Below are 9,293 nucleotides of genomic sequence, written 5' to 3'. Positions count from 1 at the left end.
ATAGTAGCCCGTGGAGGGGTGGTTGAACAGGAGCCCGTGGAGAGGGCTGGTTGAATAGTAGCCGGTGGAGTAGCGCGCGGTGGAGGCTGGATGAACAGGAGCCCGTGGATGAACAGTCGCAGGTGGAGGCTGGAGGAGGTCGACGGTGGATGAACAGTAGCTCGTGGAGGCTGGAGGGGGTCGACGGTGGAGATGAACAGTATCCCATGGAGTCCCGTTTTGCGGTACGCCACACCCCTCCCGATGAACAGGACCCCCGTTTCGACCGTAGCGCTCCAACACAAGTCCGTTTCGTCCGTTTTGCGGTACGCCACACCCCTCCCGATGAACAGGACCCCTGTTTTGACCGTAGGAGGTCCGTTTCCGTTTTGCGGTACGCCAGACCCCTCCCGATCAACAGGACCCCGTTCCGAACATAGGAGGTCCGTTTCCTCCGTTGTGCGGTACGCCAGGCCTCGTTTCCATCGCCTGTTCCGTCCAAGCCCTCCCGATGAACACGACCACGCATTCCGTTCCGACCCAGCCGGTTGGCTCCCACGCGTTCCATTGCCTCCCGATGAACACGGCGCATTCCGTTGCCTCCCCATGAACACGACGCATTCCGTTGCCTCCCCATGAACACGACGACGGCGATGTTTCTTCGTTCCGACCCAGCCATGTACACGAGCCCTGGCCGTACGTATGCGCGAGTAGGCGTTCGAGACCCCGCCCGTATGTACACATACGTGGCCGTATTTTCTTTCTTGCACCCTGGCCGCTGTACGTACGTGTACATGCTACGTGCGCGCCTCTACTACGACACGTGCGTGCCTCTACTACGATACGTGCGCGCCTCTACATCGACCAGTATGTATGTACACGTTCGCGACCAGAACGACAACGCTACGTACACTTCGACCAGGTGGGTCCCGACTGTCAGGCACTTCCTTGCCTGTGAAGATGTAGCTGGTGGGTCCCAGCAGTCAGGGGGCGAATCGTTTTTTTTGCCCGGACGCACTTCCTTGCGTGCGAAGATGTAGCTGGTGGGTCCCAGCAGTCAGGGGGAAACGTTTTTTTTTGTGAAATATAGTGGCCCGTCCGGTGGGTCCCAGCTGTCAGGTGGAGGAATCATTATTTTCCACGTAATAACGAGGCACTTCCTTGCTGCGGCCGTGGACCCAGCTGTCAGCCTCTCCACGTACAGTCCACGTCCGATGGAAGTCGTTCCTTGACCATGTTGACCACGCCGCGCCGAGAGCACCAGGGCGGTGGACGACGGCGAGGCCTAGGAAGGGGACGACACGGAGGCAGGGAAGACTCGACAGTTGTTTCCCACACGGAGGGGAGTACGATTGTACGAGGGTTTACTGGTTCGTCTGCCGTCGCCGGAGAATAATAGCAGGTGTGGGTGAGTAGAGGGATGGCTAGGCTAGCGATGGGAGTAAGGTCGGGCGGTGAGGCCTGCGCGGTAGCACAGCCGGCCGCGAGGAGGAGGGAGCAGGCAGTCCCGCCGGCGCTTGTTTGAGCAGCTGGAGCAGGAAGAGCAGAGATTGAAGAAGCATGACGGTCGTTGGATGGACATCCAATAGTCAGTGCTTGTGCGTCAACTTTTTAGGAAAGCCTCAAATCTGTGGAAAACAGCATACATCCCATCTGCCATTATTTCTAATAATTTACAGCCCATTTGCTAATTCTTAAGGTTTGTTTTGGAGCCCATATTCTTTTTGTTAGCATTACAGCCCATATTGTGGCAACGGTTAAAAAATTATACGAAATTTTGCATATTTTGGTGCGGTCCGAACTGTTTTTAATCCCGAAATTTCGACTCACATTCAAACTGATTTTAAAAATAAATGTATATCAATATAAAATCCAACAAATTCTCCACGCATAAAAATTATTGTAATTTAAAATCTTGAAATAAAAAATATATTTGAAACTAATTGCCGGTTTGATGTGTTTTAAAAATGTACAACCCATTTCTCATTACTAATGGGCCATTTTATCGGCCTGCCGAATGAAAGCTCTCCTTGTTTTGAAAGATTTGCAGCCCAACAGGTCTGACAAAGCGACTTACTTGGCAAATCACAAAAAAACTGGGCTGTGGCTGTGGACCCAGCTGTCAGCCTCTCCACGTATAGTACTCTTCTGATGGAAGTCGTTCCTTGACCACGTTGACCACGCCGCGCGGAGAGCACCACGGCGGTGGACAACGATGAGGCCTAGGAAGGGGACGACGTGATAGTGGAAGCCCGCGCGGAGAGGACTACGAGGGTTCACTAGTTCGGCTGCGGTGTGAGGCTGCCGTCGCCATAGGGCTTAGCCAGCGGTGGGAATAGTAGGGGGCGGTGAGGCCTCTGCGGCAGCACAGCCGGCCACGGGAGGCAGGAGCATGCGGCACGACCGGCGCTGCTTTGGGCGGCTGGAGCAAGAAGACCAGAGGTTGAAGAAGCACTACGGCCGTTGGATGGACATCGTACGGTCACTGGAGCTAGAATCATTCATATTGACTAAGTTGACAAAGCCTTCATCCCCGTCAACTTAGTAGGCCCACAAGTCAGCCTCCCAGCAAGGTGGGTCCCAGCTAGCCGGGGGAGTATTCATTTTTTTGTGCGTAATAAGGAGGCACTTCCGATGGGTCCGAGCTGACAGCGGGGGGAACGTTTTTTTCGTGAAATACAGTGGCCTGTCCGGTGGGTCCCAGCAGTCAGGGGAAACGATTTTTTCGCAAAATACTGGTGGCCCGTCCGGTGGGTCCCCGCTGTCAGGTGGAGGAATAATTATTTTCCGCGTAATAAGGAGGCACTTCCTTGCGGCTGCCGTGGACCCAGCTGTCAGTCTCTCCACGTATAGTACTCTTCCGATGGAAGTCGGTCGTTGACCACATAGACCACGCCGCGCCGAGAGCAGCACGGCGGTGGACGACGGTGAGGCCTAGGAAGGGGACGACATGGAGCCGTGCAAGACGCGGTAGTGGATGCCCACGTGGAGAGGAGTACGAGCGTTCACTAGTTCGGCTGCGGTGTGAGGCTGCCGTCGCCGCAGAATAACAGGGGGTGTGGGTGAGTGGAGGGATGGCCTGGCCAGTGATGAGAGTAGTATGGGGGCGGTGAGTCCTCCGCGGTAGCACAGCCGGCCACGGGAGGCAGGAGCAGGCGGCACGACCGGTGCTGCTTTGGGCGGCTGGAGCAAGAAGACCAGAGGTTGAAGAAGCACTATGGCTGTTGGATGGACATCATACGGTCACTGGAAGAATGTGACAAATCTTGTGTTTGCACGGTTGGCTACATATCGTTCTAGCGTTATTGTCCTCAGTCGAATCTCATGAGAAGTGAGAAAATCCCGATGCTTACGAATCCACCGATTGGTTATAACTTTCTTACCCCGTCCTGTTGCCTAAATAGACATGAAGATTGAAAACAATTAAGGTCTAAAAGAAGAGTGTCGAAAGAGCAACAGCTGAACGGTTAATTCTAGTACACTATATGCGGGCTTCCAATGTGCGTGCAATTATCACCTTTATATACAAGTTCTCCAGACATGGAAAGCATTGCAGCAAGCCAATAATCTTGTTCAGATCAAAACTATTCATTTGGATATATAAGATCTTGACAGAATCCAGCACCATTGATAGGCCATCCATGGAGAAACTCTTCATTGAGCATAGAACATAATATTAGTACAAAATGTGTACTCCAAGATATATAAATTATGCGCGTGCGTGACGTCTACCTGCAGATAGACGGTGGGTGCGACGTGCGAGTCTGCGAGAGGACTCGGGAGAGTCATGACTCGTGAGGGTGCATGTGCGTGAGAAAGAGGGGGGCACGTATCAATGCAATGCATGTGTCCGTAAATCATTATCCGACAAACGTTCGCCACAAGCCTTTTCCCGACGAACGCCATAAGGACCATTAGATCGGCATCTGACAGTGTCAGTTTTGCCATGTCATTTAACAGAACAGCCACTCCTCCTACACACAAATCTTCCACATGAGTGTTAGCAACTGCCGTATGCTCCCTCCGTTCCGAAATGCAGTGCATATAGCTTTATTGAAAATTCGAACCTCGCAAACTTTAACCGAGTTTCCGTGTACCAAATTGCACCTGTAGAATACCATGTATATATCATTTCATTCATCTTCGAGAGGTAACTATAAAGTTGGGTGAAGATTCTACAAAGAAAGACCATCGTATCACCCGCAGCAATTTCAAGCATCCTTTAGTGTCGAGGAATATCATAGGAACTCTATATGATATGGTTTTTATAGGATTTTTTCCTTTAGAGCCAATTGGTTCATAGGAATAGATTCATATACTCCACATTTCAAAGGAAATAAACATGATATCATTTCTATAGCTTTAGAGCCACTTGGTTCATATGAATGGATTCCTATACTCCCTTAATTTCAAAGGAAAATAAACATTAGCGTAGATTCAATAGAAAAGTTCCTATGATATGAACCAAATTACATCTCTTTTCTAATCCCTCCTCATAGGAATTGAGAAACATGTCATCTCTATATTCAATAGAAAAGTTCCTATGATGTGAACCAAATGACATCTCTTTTCCAATCCCTACTCATAGGAATTGAGATGCTCCATGTCATCTCTTTCCCTACAACTTCCATGTATACATCTTCTATTCCTAAATAGATAGTACAACCCACTAGTAGCTTTTTTACAAAACATGCAATTATGGCACAAGAACTATATAGTGTGCCAATAACTTTGAAAGATGGTCGCTAGATGAAGCTAACCCGACAGTGCAGAGATAGGCAAATCCGAGCACTACCGGCCGTTGGATATCATCAACATTCCACCAGATCTGCCACATGTACAATTTAGAAGACTCCATGGTTGAACTTAAGCATAATTCACAAACCTCAAAACACAAGCACTTCTCCTTTGTTCTAGAATCTTCTGTATCATAATTGATTATTTTTTTCTAAATGAATTGCCATTATTTGTTTTTTCTAAGTTAGTGCAAAGTTGGGTCATCTATTTTGGAATGGAGGGAGTACAATGCACAACCCCATGAATCTTAACATTTTTATAAAACTTATTGATTTTGAATGAGATGAACTATAAGAACTAAACGAACATCTACATCATGCATATATGACTCAAAGCTTTACATGCTATAGTGTGTATTTATTCATAATTTGGTTTCGAAATCTCATGCGTTCAATACATGTGTACCTTACTAGTTTTGAGTAGAGTAGCAAATTTCATGCGGCCCCGGGTATATCAAAATGCAGGGCCCATGCATCATTGCCTTTCGGTCGAACCTACGTCCACAATTTTTTGTACGTACTATATCTCCACTGGTCCCCGAACCCAAAATGCTGCCTCGTTCCCGTAAAACCAAGCGGCCCACACATATTTAAGGCGTCGGCTCGAACCCGTTTACTATGACATGGCCCCGCACGTCGTAGTACTCCTACAAACCCTACCGCCGCACTCATCATTGGTTTTCTTCAAGAGGACGAGGGAGAAGCCGATTTTTAGTGGAGGTGCTTTAAAAAAAGGATCTACAATGGAGACCCCTACCCTAGGGTGCCCTAGGTAGCTGCCGCATGCATCATTGTTTTCTCTTTTCTTTATGCTCTTGCGCCCTAGAGTGAAATGATGGTTGCTTCATCCGTCCAGCTTAATGCGGGAAAGGTGGGGCTTTGTGATTTGACCCCTCGTCGCTCATTTTCTACTACTGCGGCGCTACGACCGGGGTGCCTCCAATTCCAACCGCTGCTCCGAACTATAATTTGGCGCATCGCACGTGGAACAAGACGGTGGATGAACCATATGTCGGCCAAAGGGGTCTTGTTAAGTGTGTCGCCATTTCATGTGCGGACTGACCCTGCTTGAGTTGCTACGCCAACACGATAGGAGCAACCTACCACTTGGTTTTGCTCCTTGGTGAATCCCGACTATATTGATCTAAAAAGATACGTGCTGAACTACCCTCTCCGTCTCGGTTTTTTTATTTTTAGGCGTCTCGGTTTATAGGGCCTGCACGTAGTTCTAGGTCATCCATTTGACTAACTAAATATGAGTTACTATGTCACAAAAAGTATATCATTGGATTCTTAAGTGGATGTAGTTGTATTTAAAAGTCGAGGGCGGGGCTTTTCCTGCGCGGTAGGCGGTGGGGCAGTTCCGCCTAGTCGGTTCGACAGAGACGCGAGAAGGCGAGGGAGTAGGCTGCTGCAAACATAGGGTTGTGTGATTTGACAGCGAGTTACTGCTGGACAGGTGGGGCCCCGTGATTTGACTTGCCATTATCATTTTAACCGCAGCGCTACGACCAGCGTGAGTCTCCCAGATTCCTGACCACCTCCATACAGGTGCCTCTCCCAATGCTCCACCATGTAGTAGAGGCTGGCTCTTGCATAAGAGCCCACTTCTCCACTTTTTCCTTGCCTCTCTTTCCTCCACATATGCAAAAATGCCATGTAAAGTGCACTATTGTACTTACTTTTACTTGCTCCTATAGGTGCTTAAGCTTGCCACATAGGCATAAAGTCTAATGTGGCAAGTTAATCAAGAAGAGAGAGACTAGTTTGGTGACCCAAGGAAGAAACAGTGCTAAGCGCGTGTACCTAGGTGAAAAGACAATTTTGAGTCTATAGCTAATTAAATGAAGCAAACTTAGCAACACCATTTCATTGGAAGAGGTCACTCCTTGGCAAATGCAATAAATACACGCGCTTAGCACTGTTTCTTCCTTGAGTACGAAGAAAGAGATAGAGAGGAGTAAAAAAAATACACTTATAGCCAACCTTGTTGTAGTATGAGTGACTAAGTGATGACTATGTATGACATGCCAACATCAGATAGCCTAACGCACCGTGTTAAATCTCCAAGGGCGCGACCGCGCGAGCGACACGACGGTCGTGGTAGGCGCGACCATTATACGGGCTGCTAGCAGCCCTTTGATCTGAGATCAAACGATCGCATGCTAAGTTGCTGAAAATTTGCAGAATAACCCTCCAGGATAGGATATTCACCCATAGGTCTAGAATCACACCATGCAACCATTTGATCTTAGATCCAAGGGCTCTCGGAAGCCCGTATCATGGGAGAATGGAAAGCCACTACCCTGCCGTTCACACGCTAGCAAGCTTCACCTCATCCCGCGAGCCACCGCGCCCGTGGGCGGGGTAGACGGCGTACTAAGCAAGCTTCTCCTTGTTCTGCGAGTTGACGGGACACATCAAAAGTACTCTAGTGTATAGAGCCTCGCCTCTAAGGTAGGCCCCACATGGTTTGCCTCTTTTTTTAATTTAACATAACACGTCAAGTCGCAATTTGTTTGTTCACCTGTGGTAGACGATGCTCCCTCCACCAAGTGGACAACCAGTACACGTGCCAAATTACCACGTGGGCTGCCTTTTTCGTACAGAAATGAGCTCCACCGTGTACCCGCGCGGGTGTGGTTGGGAAAGAGACGGGAGTACGTGCGCCGTGCGTGCACCTCTTCTCTTCGTGCACGTCCCCCACCTACGTGGGTGTGTGTGAGAGAGATACAAACCTAGACATAATGCGTCGTCCATCCCCATGCCTCCGCCCAGTCCGACCACCAGTCACCACCACGCCCCACTCCTCCTCACCTTATCTCTCATCTTTCTCCCTCCATTTTTATATACAAGGGGCCACTATCAAAATCACAATTTGCAGATATACAAGGCCACTAACACTAATCGATGCAATATTAATGGTGTTTGCCTCATGGTACTAGCAAAGGAGGACATTAATTAGCTTTCAAAAAAAGGAGGACATTAATTATCCCTTGCATGCATGCGAGAGTTTGTAAAAAAATGCATGCGAGAGTTTGTAAAAAAAGATGTTCCGTGCAATGCACGGGCATCTTGCTAGTCCATGAAAACAACACATGGCAAAATTCCACGGCGAACGAGGGATTTGAATCTATTGGGAGGGGCTGTTTGGATCTTGCCCGGGGTAGCCAAAATATTGGCGACCCTTTTGTCCACCGGTGCCTTTGCCACCGATGAACGAGGAATGGCTCGGGTGCTCATGCTGTCATGCATCCTCCAGCGCGCACGTTGGAGACGAGCTCGCACGAGCTATGTTTTTTTGTCCCACAACGCCGCCCGAGCTGCCCGCAGACCGACCGGCGACCCGCAAATTACGCCATCCAACCATAGCCGCACACATTATGACAGCAACTCAACCAACCGGACGAAATTCACGCAAACACGTAGACAAACTGATATTTCATATAAACAATGACGGAAATCATATAAAATACCGGATTTTCATACAAACATGATGGATTTCATTACATTCAAATGAACTACGCGGTGCTAGTTCTGGACAGCACAGGTATATAATACCTGGCCTAAATGGTCGCCTGCCGGTCGATTTGTGTTCCTCATGTCTAGCAGCATGATCACCGGACTGCCGGGAGCCCCGGAGGTATATGCTTAAGCGCAAAGGATGGCTCGCTTCCCCACTGCCCAACTGATATCATTGGCTGGTGCCGAAGATGATGGTGGCCGGCACCGGTTCGAGTTCATCACCGGCCACTACTTCGCCATGGCCGGCACCGGCTCGAGTTCATCCTAACATTCCCCTCTTCCGTGGAGCCCATGCGGGGTCGACGAAGGTCCTCGCAAAAAAAAGGATCCGGCAAGACACCTGCTGTGTACGCTGGCGTCGCCTCCGCGGTGGCCTTCATGGGACCCAAGCGGCGGCGGCCTCCCGTGTTCTACTTCTCCTCGATGATGGCGGCGGACGCGGAGGCGCTGGCCACCGACTCGTCGCTCTCCGCGCACCCCGCTTCTGTCGCTGCTTGCATGGCGCGGCCGCTGGCATGGGAGTCTCGGCCACAGAAACAGGAGACGCGGTACGAGGCAGCGGCGTGGACGGCAGCAACGACGCCCATGTGCCGCTCCTCGTCGAGCTGGCCTGGAGCGGCGAGTTGCTGAACCGCGTGCCGGCTTGGGGTGGCAACTGGCTCCGTCGGGCGAGGGGAGGGAGGTGGATCAGCGAGCTACATAGCTCATATCCGGCAGGCTACCCAGCCGGCTTGGATGCGGAATAATTACTCTTCGTAAGCCATTGTAAGAGTGGACAAAATGGTGGAGGAGATAGGGGAGCGGCGAGGTGTGCGATTCTTGGCCGGCGTTCGGCCTTATTTAAATAGGAGATTAAATAGATGGCGGACGGGAGGAGCTCGGCCGGCGTTGCGTTTAACGCCGGCCCGGTCATGAACGGACGTGTGTCCAGAGTGGGTTTCTCGGCTTCCACACGGGCGGGTTTCATGGAGGCGTTTGAATGCGGCACGGAGG

Source organism: Triticum urartu, chromosome 7A (assembly GCF_056163025.1).
Source record: "Triticum urartu cultivar PI428250 chromosome 7A, HENAU_Tu73, whole genome shotgun sequence".
Classification (NCBI taxonomy): domain Eukaryota; kingdom Viridiplantae; phylum Streptophyta; class Magnoliopsida; order Poales; family Poaceae; genus Triticum; species Triticum urartu.
Note: the sequence above shows the minus strand (reverse complement) of the source record.